Source organism: Toxorhynchites rutilus, chromosome 3 (assembly GCF_029784135.1).
Source record: "Toxorhynchites rutilus septentrionalis strain SRP chromosome 3, ASM2978413v1, whole genome shotgun sequence".
NCBI classification, from domain to species: Eukaryota; Metazoa; Arthropoda; class Insecta; order Diptera; family Culicidae; genus Toxorhynchites; species Toxorhynchites rutilus.
The window spans coordinates 264,828,602-264,844,315 of NC_073746.1; the positions used below are offsets into that span (position 1 = coordinate 264,828,602).

A 15,714-nucleotide genomic window follows, 5' to 3' on the forward strand; every position below is an offset into this window, starting at 1 on the left:
AAAACGTAAATTTCGAAAATCACCTTGTTTTTTGTCCCAACTTTATTTTTCCGCGATTCCTGAGGCACTGAAACTTATTTTTTGAACGACCCTCGTATTATTTGTCATTATTTAAAAAAAAATAATTTATGTATAGATAAGAGAGTTTATGTTAGTAAATTTTATAAACCTCACTTTTCATTTGTTTTTTTTCCTATTAATACAACTTTTGTGACCTAATCAGTTATCTAAGCTATTTATTATTTTTTTAAATATACCCAAACTCATCCGCCTTTTTGGCATATGCTAACAAAATTTGCTCCGCACTCAAACGGTTAATGCTCATTTTCCATTCGAGGTTGTTCTTCTCTTTTTGATTATCAGAGCAAGTCACGCACATTCCCAGTCTCGTTCGGATCAGTTTGCGCATGCTGTTCGAATCTGGTTTCTGTATCTCGTTTCACTCTTCCATCGCGTCGGAAGAAAGAAATTTCTTTCTCTCACTCTGCTTTCGACTACCGCTAGCATAGATCCGTGCGCTCTCACTCTCATAATAGGCACTCTCGCTCTTCCGCGCCATGTTGCTCTCTTCCTTAACTGGGCTCTGCAGCAGCATCGGCATTCGAGCCCATTTTCCTTCGGTGTATGTCTTCTGGGCTGCGCCACTGACAGCGAGTCATGAGCATGAACTAGCCAGACAGAGAGGGAGAAAGAGTAAACATAACACCAACGGGCCTTCTTCGAAGCAGTGCAGAGACCCCGCTGGCATGGTTGCTCGCTGGAGTTACTGCCGTATGCAAGAGAAGCAACAACGGCCAGCGACAGAAGCAGCAGCAGCAGCAGAAAGGAGGAACGAGGTTGATGATCATAGTTTTGGTGGTCCGTCAGCCAGTTTGTTTTCGATCGTTGCTATATGCGTTTGCGCCCTAACGTCCCTGAAGAGAGTCCGCGTGGTCTGCTTGTCTGCTTCCGCGTTGCGTGTGCGTTTTGGTGTATGATCCTGTGCGTGGAAGGAGTCAAGGATTCCCCCGCGGTCAATACAGTTCATCATTGCGAGTGATCGTGTTGTTGATCAGTGCATGAAATGAAGGAGCGGCGCGAGCAACGAATGCGCTCGGAATAACCCATTTCCCCATTGACCTACTTTGAAACCCGTACACGTGAGGGGATTGAGTTGGGAAGATATTTGTGCTATCGTTGAACGATTCAGTGGATTGATTTGAGCCGTAGGGATACAGCGCTCAGGGTGAATAACCTCATCCGAAGAGAAGGATACTGAAGAATGCTGATGATTGGTGTGGTAGAAGCAAGTGGATGATTAGGCAAAATGTCGCTAATAAAAATGTGCAACAGGTGTTGATGGAAGTGGCCTTTCCACTTCCAATTGAATACGATTGAAATAAAGAACATTGGGTTGTTAGAAGTGTTTTCAACGATTGATTAAATCACTGCGAAGGTGTCAAATCGCAGCAAAAGAAAACTTGAAAACTATCTCGCTCTTGTGGGCTGACCTACATTACGCCTATCGAATTGCTGAAGTTTCTCAGTGAACATCGACGTCATCAACACAAGCGGATTAGTGGCAACGTTCGCCTTGATCGTGATTTTCATTCATGAGAGCGTCTATTCGTGAGAGAAATTGAGAGAAGTGGAGGAAAGCTTCCATAGGACTGTAGTACGAGGATTGTATGGTCTGGTTCGAAGTGTTTACGTATTGCGTGTGAAATATTTTGAATATGCGACTCCTACATCAAGCGACAGTAGTGACATAGTGAGATACCCAATAGCAAACGAGTGGAGTTATAAACAAAACAAAACAAAAACAGCAGCAGTAGCAACACTGGTGGTAATACATTTATGAATGCAGATGACCCGGATATTAAAAATACTGAGACTACACGCTATTGTTGCGATTTGCATTTAATTGTGTCAAAGCTGCCCGACACAAGCAGCAGTGCTTCTGTGGATACGTGTTAATTAGATTTGCGCGTAGCGGTGGGGAAAATAGATAACAAAGAGGAAAAGCCGATAGCGCGAGCAGTGAAACAAGCGTACACGACCAGTGATCTGATTAAGAACCACACCTGCCAGCTTCCCCTCGGCCACACCCGTATTGTTCCGCTCGTGGCGTCTGTGACACAAAGCTCAGCATGCGCGATGCGATGAGAAAAGCAGGGAAAGCGGAAGAAGTGAATGAGAAAAATTAAAAATGTATCGGGGTGAACCTAATAAGAGCAAAACAGCCCACAACAAATAGATAGCCTTAATGCAAACCCCGAATATCGTGTGACAACAGTGATCTAGATCATCTAGATAAGCGTGTGAATTTATGTTACCTTGCAGTTCATAGCAAGCGAAAGTGAAAAGTGTTGAATCGTGACCCAGAACTGGTTCATTGCTGGATACGCATAAGTGTTCTAAACTTCTATACATTAAACGAAATAAACTGAACAACATTTTGTACATAAGCAGCTGACGAAACAGGAGGCTCCCAAAGCAAGGCAGCTTCACTTGGACATCCCCGAAAAATATATTTTCTTGGTTTCCCAAATTTTCACCGCCTATCTGTCTCTGTTGGACCGAATCTCTAGGCTTGTACAGGAAACCTATCAATCCTCTCTAAAACACACACACACACCTCTGTGAGTATGAAATGATCCTTTTCGCGTGATTAACTTTCTAACCCATACTAAATCAATCGCTAACCCGCTCCAGTGTTTTGCACTAACATGCGAGAATCAAAATTATACTAACGCTTTCCTCATCTTGCTACTTCCCCGTAACCCCAGATTAACACGAACCCGCTGCAACTATTTCTATATTTTTCGGGGATTCAAATCCTTTTCTCTGTTCCCAACAATCGCTCTTCGAAGCAATAAAGTGACCACCGGATACAGCCAGCGAAAAACGTTTAAAATTAAATTTACAATAACTCATCAGACACACGCCCGGATCGAAGGTTGCGCAAAGTGTACGCACCGGCAGTTGAACAGTGCGCGTGTAACAGTGGAAGCGCCGAGGGAAGGAAATGAATATTTCGACCTGCACCGCTAATGACCTGTCCGCTGAGGTAGTCTGCAGCACCTGTTGAGACGGACCTGTAACCACTGTCTGTGTGTATGTCTGCCTTTAAGGTGAGTGTTGTTGCTGCTTTCGGCTTCAAGCCAGCCAGAAAGGTCGGCGAACTGCGGGTGGTGGGCTGTGGTGGGCGTCACGCTCCTCCTGGTTCAGGTGCTAACATGAACCGATAATGTTATGCAAGACAATGTATTGATTCTTAAGAATTCAACAGTGCGCTGCCAAATTAGGTTCTATAGCAAACGGTGACGGCTTCCCAGTGGCGGGCGATGACGGACTGGGTCTAGTTCTGCAAAGTCGGGGTTACATTCTAATGACTTGCTGTCGTTCGAACGCTGCATGAGTCAACTGTGGGAAATTGGTTCAAACTGCGTTTTTGTGCTGCGATCGTAGTGAGGTATTTTGTTTCATCATTAGCACTGTGAAACAATTTTATATATTATTCGATTAACGCACTTACTTCTCATCATTATTTTTATTTTATCCAGTATATATTCTGACTGTGATACAGAAAATATGCACAAGAAACGCAGAAAAAAATGAAATAAATCTGGAAAAAAATTATTTGCATAAAGAAATTGCGTGAAGTTCAATGAAACACTAACGTAGGTACAAATGGGTTGCACTAAATGTAAGTTTCCTGTATTGGTACTTAGATGGTGTTGTAGCGTTTCAACAGTATTTTGTTTTGGAAATATAATCTTTTACGAGGCGCTATTGACATATTGGTGTCGATCTGACAAGCAGCAAACACACAAACTTTATTTTGTGAAAAATTTCTCAATTCCAAACATGCAATTTATTACCTACATTTGAGAGGCCCATCGGAAACTTTGTGGGTGTAAAAGCAATGGCCATATAAGCAACTTTGCGTACTTAGAAAAAAAAAATCTAGACCAATTTTTTGAAAAGAACTTATTTTTTTTAATTGCTATAAAAATTTCTACTAATAATCTATAAGACACATAATCTAATTTACACACTATTTACACAATTTTGGTCAAAGAATTAAATATACTGAATTATTTGTATTCTGATTAAAAAATATCAAACAAATTTTAAAACACAATAACACCGAATAAAATAAAAATTTATTTTTTTCAAAAACATATTTCTATATTTTGGAAAAAAAAAAGTATAAATAGCCCATGCAATAACCAACAAATCCATCCAAGTCATGTATCGGAGGGTGGGAGGATAGGATTCTACAAGGAAAGAGTTTTTCTACCAACAACTTTTTCATGTTTTTTTTTCGAGAAAGTAATACTGATTTTCTACTCGTAACATTTTAGTGTGTAAATTCTCGCAATTGCCATGTTCTTGACATGTGTGGATGACTTATTGGTTATTGTGTGAGCTATTCATATTTTTTCGAATTTAAATAAATAACGTTTTTGAGAAAAATAAAACTAAATTTCCAAAATATTATTTTTTCAGTAAATGATTCTTTCAATTTATTGTTTAATTTTATTTCCTGCATCATATTCTCTGGTCACAATTTAAGGGGGTAGTACACTATGAAAATTTGAAAAAAATAAATATATATATATATATATATATATATATATATATATATATTTCTAGCTTAAAATGTTCTCTGAGATGTTTACTTTACTGTAGTTTTTGTCCCAGGTTTTCCCGACGCTCCGTTCTGAAGTTACAAGCCAAATAATGGACCTAAGTCTTTGCCTAATGGACTAAGTCTTTCCAAAATTTAAAACGCGTTTTTTCTCGAAACCAAGTTTTGCAAACTGGTGGGAGCTCTACCTCCGAAATGGTCAATCCGATTTTGATGAAATAGTTTTTCACAGATTTTCCACTAAATTTCCTGTCATCGTACGTAGGATTTTTTGATAGTTTGATAGTTAAAATTTTCGTGAATGTTTTTGTCTCGATTTTTGAGGCAAAAACGTAATTTTTTTGACAAAAAATGTCGCCAAAATGCAATATTTCGAAAAAATCCTACGTACGATGAAGGGAATATACCGTTCTGAATCATATTTCGGACAACATCATATTTCGGACATTTTGTTCTAATATCTTGAAATGCTTCATACACTGATGATATAACTATAAAGTTAATATCACAGTTTAACGTTTGTTTAGCGTGAGCACGTAGAATTTATCCTTTCATAAATATTCAAATTTCTCCCGTGTTTCATCAGTTTTCATCATCGATATCAGTTTACTGTGATTGTTTGGTAAGTGTTTCGCAGTTGACTATAAAATATAATCAAGTGTAATGTAATTTTCGTCCAAAAAATTACAAAATAAAGTGTCTGAAATTTGAATTCAATCTGTCCGAAATTTGATTTAGTGTCCGAAATTTGATTCTTATTCGCTTCAATTGAAAAGCTTTTTATTCGATGATTTTCTTTTGTTTTCAATCAAATAGGTACCAAAGTAAAAAGCTTAAAAGCATATTGAACTAATTAATTAAAAATATCTACCAAATAATACCTGTGCATAAAGTTTAGATCTGTTTTCTGCATCATATGCCTTAAGCGTCCAAAATATGATTCGGAACGGTATCCAAGATTACGTAAAAAATTCGTTGGTTGAAATCGATCCACTAGAAAACATTGTAAAACTCCCACCAGTTTACAAGGCTTTGGCTACAAGGGTTCAACAAACCAGTTGCGGCTATTCAGGGAACAGTCCAATTGACACCAATATATTTTTTGTTTGTTAAGTAATATTAGGCTGTCAAAAAAGTCCTGCGGTATTTTTTTTTTTGAATTTTCATTTGTTCATAAAATTAGTTACAATCATCTGTTTTAAGTCAAATATGCGCCGTTTTGTTCGATGACTTGTTCCCAACGAGATGCCAACTTCATAATACCCCTGTTATAGAAGCTCGTTTCCTTATTGGCAAAAAACTCGGATAGCCAATTTTCACAGGCCTCTTTTGTGGCTAACTTCTGACTACCTAGCTCGTTCGCCATGGACAAAAACAGGTGGTAGTCACTTGGTGCAAGGTCTGGACTATACGGCGGATGCAAAAGAACCTCCCATCCGAGCTCCCGGAGTTTCTGGCGCGTCACCAAAGAAGTGTGTGGCCTGGCGTTGTCCTGATGGAAGGCAATGCGGCCTCTGTTTATCAAAGATGGCCTCTTCTTCATGAGTGCTACCTTCAAGCGGTCCAGTTGTTGGCAGTACAGGTCCGAATTGAGCGTTTGGCCATAGGAAAGCAGCTCATAATAGATTATTCCTTGACAATCCCACCAAACACACAGCAGAACCTTCCTGGCCGTTAATGAGGGCTTGGCCACCGTCTGAGTCTGTGATATCAGATTAATCATAGTAATTTATTTTCTCGTTAAAAAAAATCGCGAAAAACAAATACTTTTTACGATGTTTATAGTGTACTACCCCCTTAAAGTCTTGTGGTTTTCAAGTTAAAAATTTGTTTGAAAAACAGTTTGAAAAAAAACTTTTACAAAAATTACAAAAAACGTTGGGAAAAATAATTTCTTGTTCTTAAAATATGTTTTGTTTGTTCAGTGTAAAAAAATTGATGAGCTTTTGAACAATTTTTTGCATTTCATTCTTTCATCAAAATGATTTAGGTGTTATAGTTTTTGAGCTAAAAACTATTGTAAATTTATTTTTGTCACTTTTTTGCTCATCTTCTTGAATAATGAAAAAAAATAATGTTATAATTGATGTTATTATGGATTCTTACTTATTGGAATATAACTATGACGACTTCAATTAATATTTTTCATAAAACTTGTAATAAGTGTGGGTGGAAGCCGGTAGTATTAATTAATATACGCCGACGACAAGTGCAAATCATTCTGTCTAGAATGCTGCCGCCAAAATGTTAATTGACGTTTTTCAAAGTAGTTTAAGTTCCTGGAACATTACGATAAGATTTAGAACCAAAAACAGGTTTATCTGTACATTATTTTTAAGTAAAAATCTAACTTCTAGATCCAATTTGAGTCAAATGTGCAACGTTTTGTTCGATAACTTGCTGCCATTTTAAAGGTACATTAAAATAGACGAGTGCTTCTCCGCAGAATTCTCTCTACATCAGGAATATTCTAGGGCAGTCATCCCGGCCTTTTTCAGGTGGATTTTTTATAAATCCCATTATTTGCATTTTATAGAAATTCTTGTCCCTATAGCAGTCGATTTTCACAAAAACAATTTTCGGCGAAATTATATACAGACCTTAAGGTAGAGTGCCAATGAAAATGGCCATCTCGATTTTTCAAAGGGAACTTAATTAAAAATGTCGATTCCCACGAAAAATTATCCTATGCAAAATATTAGCTCAATCGGACTTCATTTACTAGTGTCGCACAGCCGTCGAAGTTTGAGTTTTTGAAAACCGAAAATCAAAAATTTTTAATGCCATCATGTCTTCAAATTGCTTGAAACGTCAGGATCTACTGTCATCTCGAAAAAAACTGTTTTTTCCAAAAATCTTCTTTCCCGGAATACGAAGCAAAACGTATGGTTTACGGTGCCAATGAAAATCGGCATATCGATTTTTCACACGAGACATCCTGCGAAACGTTGATTTGCACAATAAAATACTCTATGCAAAATATTAGCTCATTCAGACTTCATTTAGTATTGTCGCAGATGTCAAGATTTAGGTTTTCTGAAAATCTAAAAATTTGCCCGGAAGAAGAAAGGAGTAAAGAAAATCAGGATTTTCAAAAAAAAAATGATGCCAAATGTCTTAAAATCGCATGAAACGAGATTTACTGTTGTCTCGAAATTTTTTTTGTCAAAAATCGACTTTTCAACCAGAAAAACTACCAAGTGCCGAAAAGTCAATTTTGGATCGAAATTTTTTTTCGAGATAACAGTAATTCTAGACGTTTCATGCAATTCTAAGATATTTGGCATCATATTTTTTTAAACCCCGATTTCTTTTGCTCCTTTCCTTCTTCCTGGGTGATTTTTCGATTTTCAGAAAACTTAAATTTTAATCTGTGACAATAATATTTTTATTTGTTTGAGAATTGGTTCGTTCTTCCAAACCAGAAATGATTCTTGTACTTGAACTGATGATTTTTTATGGATCTACAAAAAATAGCTTGGAACAAACGATAACTTTTTTTGTGTTTTTACGGAAGATTATGCATAAATATTGTTTTATGAATAAAAGTGAAAATTGTCAAAAAGTGACATGGGACAACTATGCGTAGAACGTCAGAATAGTTGTCGTAAGTCATCCACTTTTCATCACCAGTCACCATCCGCTTCATAAACGAGCCAACTTTTTGGCGGTTCAGTAGCATTTCGCAGATTGGAATTTGGTTCATTAGATATTCAACATTAACCCGAGTGGTTATCATAATCCAGTCTCATCAATATTGATTGAATAAATGTCTTGGAAATAGAACGACCATAAAAGTATTTGTTTGTTCACTTACAGACCAGAACTTGAAATTGATTACACATATAAACAGATGTATGTTTCCATACTGTTTCTTATGGTCCCTATAAAAATATTTAGAGTTCAAAATAATTAAAAGCGTTTGCTTCCCATTTTAGATTATATCGAATGTGGAGTTAAAACTATTGCTATTGTTTTGACATTCGACTTGATGTTATTGTATTACGCCGTAAATAAGTGAAAACTAGCATTTATTTTGATCGGTTATAATTTTTATTCTGTGGATTCTTGCCTCCAAGAACTGTTGTTGTTGAGTGAAATCTACAAGGTGTGTTAATATGAATCCGGATTTTCCAATATAGTTTCCTGTATTGTCAAAAGAATGCATTTTTTTTTGTCATTTTTTTGACGAGGATTACGTTTTTCGGGAACATATTGGGGATACAAATTGGAAAACAAAATTTCGATAGTTCATGAAAAACGTCCAATTTTGAGCGCTTATTGCTCATGTACTTCTTGATGGTTTTACGCAATTTTTGCACCAATCGTTAAACTGACGTCACCATGCACAAGCATGCTACATGGGCTCTGGTATCCGAGCTTACAAATATATAAAAGCTCACCACGGGTAGGTTAAAGTAAGCAGCGACAAAATCGTTGCTGAAAGTGGTCAAGTGCGACCGCGGTGTGTCTTTTTCAATGATATTCATCATCAACATGCAACAAACACTGTAACGTATTCTTACGTCAACTATGCGGTCTTGTCTATGCGGATACAATCGACCTTTTTTATTCATCAAGGTATAGATATAAACTGGCGCCCGCTCGGAAATCCGTTTTATTATTATTGTAATGCGACATGAGAATGATCGCGCTCACAAGCCTATGTATTATGCTCTTCTCTCCCAATTCCATTTCTTTTCTGCAGCCGGACTGTACGGTGCATTTAACGAAAAACCGAAGTATCGATGATAATCCCATATAGATTGGTGCCATTGACTATGGATAGTGAATAATACGAAATGATTGATGTGGTGTAGTGGATAATTCACCATATCAAACAAATCACGTTGATGAAAGTAGCGTTATAATCCGTATTTGTTTACGAATGCCGCAATCGCTCGTCGTTACCAATAGTTGTGGAGGTGGGTATTATTTGTGCAGAGTAATTCCGAGGAGGAATCCACTGCTTCTTTGAACTCGTCAACTACTCCCAAATGATGTACATTCTTTTGAGTTTTCAAGCACGGAATCTAGTATCATGTAGGGTATTTAGGTAGGGTATACTCCAAGCTAAATTCTGTTCACATTTACTAACAATGTTAAATTCCTGCTATTACACATAGGCAGTATAGGATTATTTGGATTCACAGTAAACAGTACCTTCTACCATGCTTCCCTGAAACGCCACTCACGAATCTCCGTAACGATGTATGGGATATTTCGTCCTATGTTTCTACTAAAAGGGATCAGAAAATTTTTACACCCTTTACAATTATTCATCAAAAATCACCGAAAACACTGAGAAGTTAGTGGAGGCAATGATTATATACGATGGCAAAGTCTACTCAACGTACCACAAGGCTTCCTATATTTTTTTCCAAAACTCATAACAATCTGTTTTAAACCATTCGGTAATTATTATTATTATTATTAGAAAATATTTTCAAAAAATATTTCAATAACATTAAATATAATTATCATAAACTTATACATTTTAGAAAGTCTGCACATTAAAGTCGTTCGCCTGCGAACATGATAAATTTTGGCTGACCCCATTGATGCTGTTCACACGTTGTTGACTCGCTGATAATCAACGCAAATTAGTCGTGTCATTCCGGCTAAACTCGTCATGGCTAAGAGCAGACCTATTCTCACCTCTCACAATTTGGGTTGAATAAATCCCGATGATATGAGCGGCATGTATACTCGATGGCGGCCGTGTAGCATGTGTAACGAACGTATCATTTGTTAACTAGCAGAAATTAAATTACCTTATTATTTCCGATTTCTGGTGGTCATTCACCTAGTTATTAGTCACCTGGTATAGCTCGAAGCTAGCCTCATCATTTGTGATAAATGCGTTAATTATCTGAACTGGTTAAAACAGTTTTAGAGTTTGATAAAATGACTCTCAATTATCAGCTGTAGAATCCTGGTAATTAACAATAATATTTTTTCATTGTATCCATATCACTGGGCGGAATCGAGCATGACCCGCTCCTGGCCAACACGGAGATACGTCTGACGCATCGGCTCAACTCAGCCCCGGACATATCGTCGTCGAACGCACACTCATCGTATGGAGTGTGGTGACCCCCATTGCATTGCGACTGGTGATCACAATTAAGTCGCGAATGAAAAGAAAAACCGGCTTTTCCGCAATCGTCGGACTGGTTTCTTGTTTCACAGGGCTCCCCCAGGGAAACGGATCATTTCTGTTCTCCTGGTGGGAAGGAGGTAAGGAGCGCTAGCCTCCTACAGACACCGGATCTGCCAGCGAGAAACAAGAGCGAAATTTGTGCCCCGGGCAGATAAGAATGGGTCAAATTACACAGACCACGTCTACGGTATCGCTTCGCCGGCGCTTGGTGCCAGACGATGTCACACCGGTATTCATGCACAATGTTTGCCGGATAACAACCCGTGCTTGAGTGTTGTTTTCAGTATCCTGAATTTTCGGTTCCAGAATCTTGTGGGGGTGGCTAATCGAACTCGAATATAAGTTTTGATGGAATATTTCCTCTTATATCGGAAATCTTCCGGACGCTAGATACAACTCGCTGATAAGAGATCCAGCTGCAGCAAAAAATATATAAATTAATTCTAAGAAATAAATTATCTGATTTGCATTCCTCTGGCAGCTTACTGATCACACGATACACGAGTATGTCAAATACTAAGACAAATCTTTGGATTCTATAGGTTGCCATAAATTTAACAAAGGATTATAAACTCTTGACTGCTTAAAATCAACTTTTGATACATTTTCAATAATGATTCCAATTTTCTAAGCTTACATGATTATTTTCTCGATGGATTTATCATTTTTGAAGCATATTCTTCTAAACTTCAAGACAAGCTGTTTTATGTTGTGTTCGAATACTTACAATAGTGTGCTGATTTAAGACACACTAGTACAACTAGTATCTTGCTTAGGCTAGAGAAGAAACTGCTATTTAGTATTTGGAATGCAATTGTTTTTTCGTTAATATTTCTCTCAGCTACAATACGACCAAGACTACCAATTCGCTGCGTGGTTCGGTTTGCGAACTAAAATTATTCAGATAGAAAAACCTTTTGATTCTACTAGCGCAATCTGATTTTTTTAGCTAGGAATCAGAATTTACTATGTCCGTCAAAATAACCATCAGTGCTAGAAAATTATTCACAGCCGAGATCTTGACTTTTCTCCGCACATGCTTTGCTGTTTGCAACCAACATTGGACTGTTCAGTAATTTCAAGCCGAATTAACTGAATGAGACCGAAGAGGGCATCATTTTTTTGAAAACTTTGTACATAAGGAGGCAACCCAATGTTGCAATTCTTATCATCATGTATCCAACTTTAATCTGATTCGTTTTATAAAGGCATGTTTAAAATCATTGACCTTTTATTTAAAAAATATTAACGCGAAATCCAATTGTCTGATCAAAGTATGGTAATCCTCAAACATGTTGGAAGTCAATAAGCTTTCTTCAGGTTCTTTCAGATTAAACGCTTACGCAAAAAAAAATCGTATAGCTCCCTATAATTTTTTTTTCGCTCCATCGATGGTAACACTTCGGGACGATAATATTTGGCTACTCGTTCAGTCTGATCAGATGGTTTTTAGTGTCAGGATGTACAATTTACAAGAACGTGTATTTTTAGTGAAATCGTATTACTCGAGCAATCGAAGCCTTAACCCTCCTGTACTCGCGTGCAAAATCATAACACGCATACTCGCGCACGGTGTCACAGACCGAAAATTGAACTTCTCTGTAATGTTGCCATTGTGTATTTTTCAGGCTTTATTGGCATTTATTTGAAGAAGAGGGTATGATTGAATGAACAAACTCCAAAAAATATGTTTTCTTCGTCTTTATTATGTTTTAAAAGTCATCTAATTCAGCCTCATCAAAATAGAGTAATTTTTGATACTCCAACACAAATAACGAAATTCGAATTTTTTACTGTTATTAATTAAAAGTAAGCAACTGAATATAGTTCATGGAAGTATAAAGAGCTATAAAATAACATAAAAACGTATTAATCGATTGTGGTTTCATTGGTGTGAGAATCAGAACATAGCATAAATGCATACTCGAAACAAAGATATTTTTTACATTCCATGCAGTTATTGCATGTTTTTCTGGTCTTTTATCGAAGAGAAGATTATATGACGACCTTCTAGATAATTACCAGATGGTAAAGGTTCTGGAATATAAAGTTTGCATATTTCTAATATTCTTTGTTTCTGTTTTCTTAGTAAACTAAGAATTAATGCCTTTTTAGATGTTATGCCCCATAAAAATAAAAATGATATTAAAAGATTTCTAGGAACTTCATTTTCTTTTTCTTGTATTCTTGTCGATAATCCCATTATAAAAAAATATCCCCGAAACTGTAACTGTTAAAAGTTACCATAAGCTACCGATTAGTTTATAGTTCACTGTTTACAATTCTCCCACAAGTGAAATTTTTTCACAAGTGTGTATTTGTATGACCATTATATTTAGCGAATAACTATACGAAAGTCAAACATTTATATTTTGCTTTTGAACGTATGAATCTAACGACGAATAATTAATATATGGATTCGTTCAATCCAGTTACAAAAGGGACTGAAATCAAATAAGAATAGTCCGGTAATGATCTTATGCATTATATTCAAAAAATATTCCACGCCACTAACATTAATTGAGGGGCTCAGAATGCAAGGGGTGTGAGTGACTTGATCGATTTCTGTTCGTCAACTTTTTCTTTGATTAATAACTCAACTGCAAAAACGTTCCAATTTGAGTTTGCTATAGAATCTGATAGATGAGGTTCTGACCTATCTTCCACATTGTCAAATACAGCTGGGAATGAGCTTGCAGCTAAGTTATGACCAAAAGAGAGAGTCGATGTAGAGAAATCGATCAAATCACTTACACCCCTTTCATTTTACCCCCTCAATTTATACATGAGGGGCTTAGAATGAAAGGGGTGTAAGTGATTTGATCGATTTCTCTACATCGACTCTCTCTTTTGGTCATAACTTAGTTGCAAATACATTACAAGCTGTATTTGACAATGCGGAAGATAGGTCAGAACCTCATCTATCGGATTCTCTAGCAAACTCAAATTAGAACGTTTTTGCAATTGAGTTATTAACTAAAGACATAGTTGATGAAGAGAAATCGATCAAGTCACTTACACCCCTTGCATTCTAAGTCCCTCACATTTCATTCAACAATATTCTAGAATATGAAAAATGGCACTTGTCCAAAAAAGTTACTCCTATACTCGCGTCGGTGTGTCAGACCGAAAGTGTGAAAAAAGTGGCACACGTCCCCTTTGTACCAAACATGCGATACGCTAAACGATGACGAACGACGAATAACGAAGCAAGAGAGAATCGCAAAATCGTAGTGTTGATATTTTCTGAGAAATGAACGAATTACTGATTTCTTGGTCTGACAGACCAATGCGCGAGTATAGGAGTGTTAAAGAAACTTTGTCCTCTAATGGTAAGAATTTCAACACTTCGTCGATTATTCCCTCCGGGGGTACGTGAAGGACCGTTGCTATGTTAATAAGCCACAAAGTTTGAAGGAACTTGAAGAAGAAATAACTCGCATTTTCAACAGCATCGAAGTCGTAATGTTAAAGTTGTGCATGAAAAATTTTGTTCGCCATTTAAAACGCGTTATCGCAAAAAGGGGTGGTCGCATTGAAAATGTCCTACAATAAGCTTTATTTTGGTTTTTGTTTAATAAAAATCGCTTCACTTTTGTAAAAGTTATTAAAATTTGTTGCGTGAACGTTTTATCTTGATAGACCATGTATGATAAATTCACAGCTTTGAAGTTGAGAACATAACCGCAATACAGTGTGCAACATCTTTCATTATCCTCCTATACTCGCGCATACTTGCGGCTGATTTAAATGACATTAAAACTGAATGAGGTTGAAGGAAAAATATTTTATGGAGTGTTTTCACTCTATTATATTTTTTTTCCTTTAAATAAATACCAATAACACCCCAGTTACGATTTTGCACGCGAGTACGGGAAATTTAAACTTTGTGAACAATCGCTAGTTCAATACAATTTTGTGCGATCCTTTTTGTGCATTTTCTAATAAGTGCGATTGATTTGTGTTGCTCAAGTTCCGATTTAAAAATAAAACCGCACAGAAAGAGTCGCACAAATGAGGAATTGCATGAAAAACGATTGCACAAAAACAGGTTTACCTGTATTTCCTTTATTCTTCGCCTCCGCATAAAGAAAACTGCATTCGCATTTCGAGTTATTCATTCACGCCCGACTGACTCGCAGAGGTATATAAAAATTGTGTCTCGCCGCTACATTCATTGTTCGTTATTGACGACAGAGGCGTAGGTAAGCTCAAAACTAATGTGTGCAAAAATGGAAATGGATCCAATTTTAAATTTTACCCATTTACAGAATGTAGAGCATCTCAAAAGGAAAATTTCAGAGAATTTCCTAATCCTAATTGCTACGAAAATCATCAAAATCCGTTCGCACTGTTTCTTTGATTAAATCAGTTGTGGCACGCGCGATGTGGCATGTTGAAATCACAGCTCCTTCATATTTAGGACACTCTATTGACGAATTTCATGCCAACTCGACTGGTCGTTGGCAGCGCCATCTCAGATAGTAGTGAAACGTTGTGGGTGTAAAGACATGGGTCATTTAAGCAACTTTGCATACTTGAAATATTCGAAAAATAATTAGACTACTTTTTGGAAAAAGACATTTTTTTCCTTAATTTTTTACAAAAAATATAACTTAAAAACTATGATACCTACAAAATTCTTGTCAAAGGATGAAATGTTGGAAAATTTTCACAAAAAATACCAAAAAATTTTTGGAAAAAAATTTCGCTGACAAAAAAGTTATTTTTAAAATTAAAATTGATTTTTCTCGAAAACGTATTTTTTTAAATTCCCAAAAATATATATACGAATAGCCCTTACAATTTCCAACAAGTCGTCCATACGTCGGAAGATGGTACTTTTACAGGGAAAAGGTTTTTCGAACAACAACTTTTTCATGTTTTCTTTGAAAAAACATTCTAATTTTGTTTA

The 15,714-nt window shown here is 36.6% G+C and overlaps 1 protein-coding gene across 2 annotated transcripts in view; it reads left to right on the forward strand.

Moving 5' to 3' along the window:
- The first annotated feature begins 854 nt into the window (after positions 1 to 854).
- The window catches only part of LOC129779639 (ichor), a 60,027-nt gene continuing 45,167 nt past the window's right edge, over positions 855 to 15,714 (forward strand). The window contains exons 1-2 of one of the 2 annotated variants that reach the window (XM_055787226.1): positions 855 to 2,621; positions 2,853 to 3,113. The gene's annotated coding sequence lies outside the window, so the exon portion shown is untranslated. Of the gene's footprint in view, positions 3,114 to 15,714 lie in introns of both variants that reach the window. The other variant, XM_055787225.1, reaches the window with a different exon arrangement.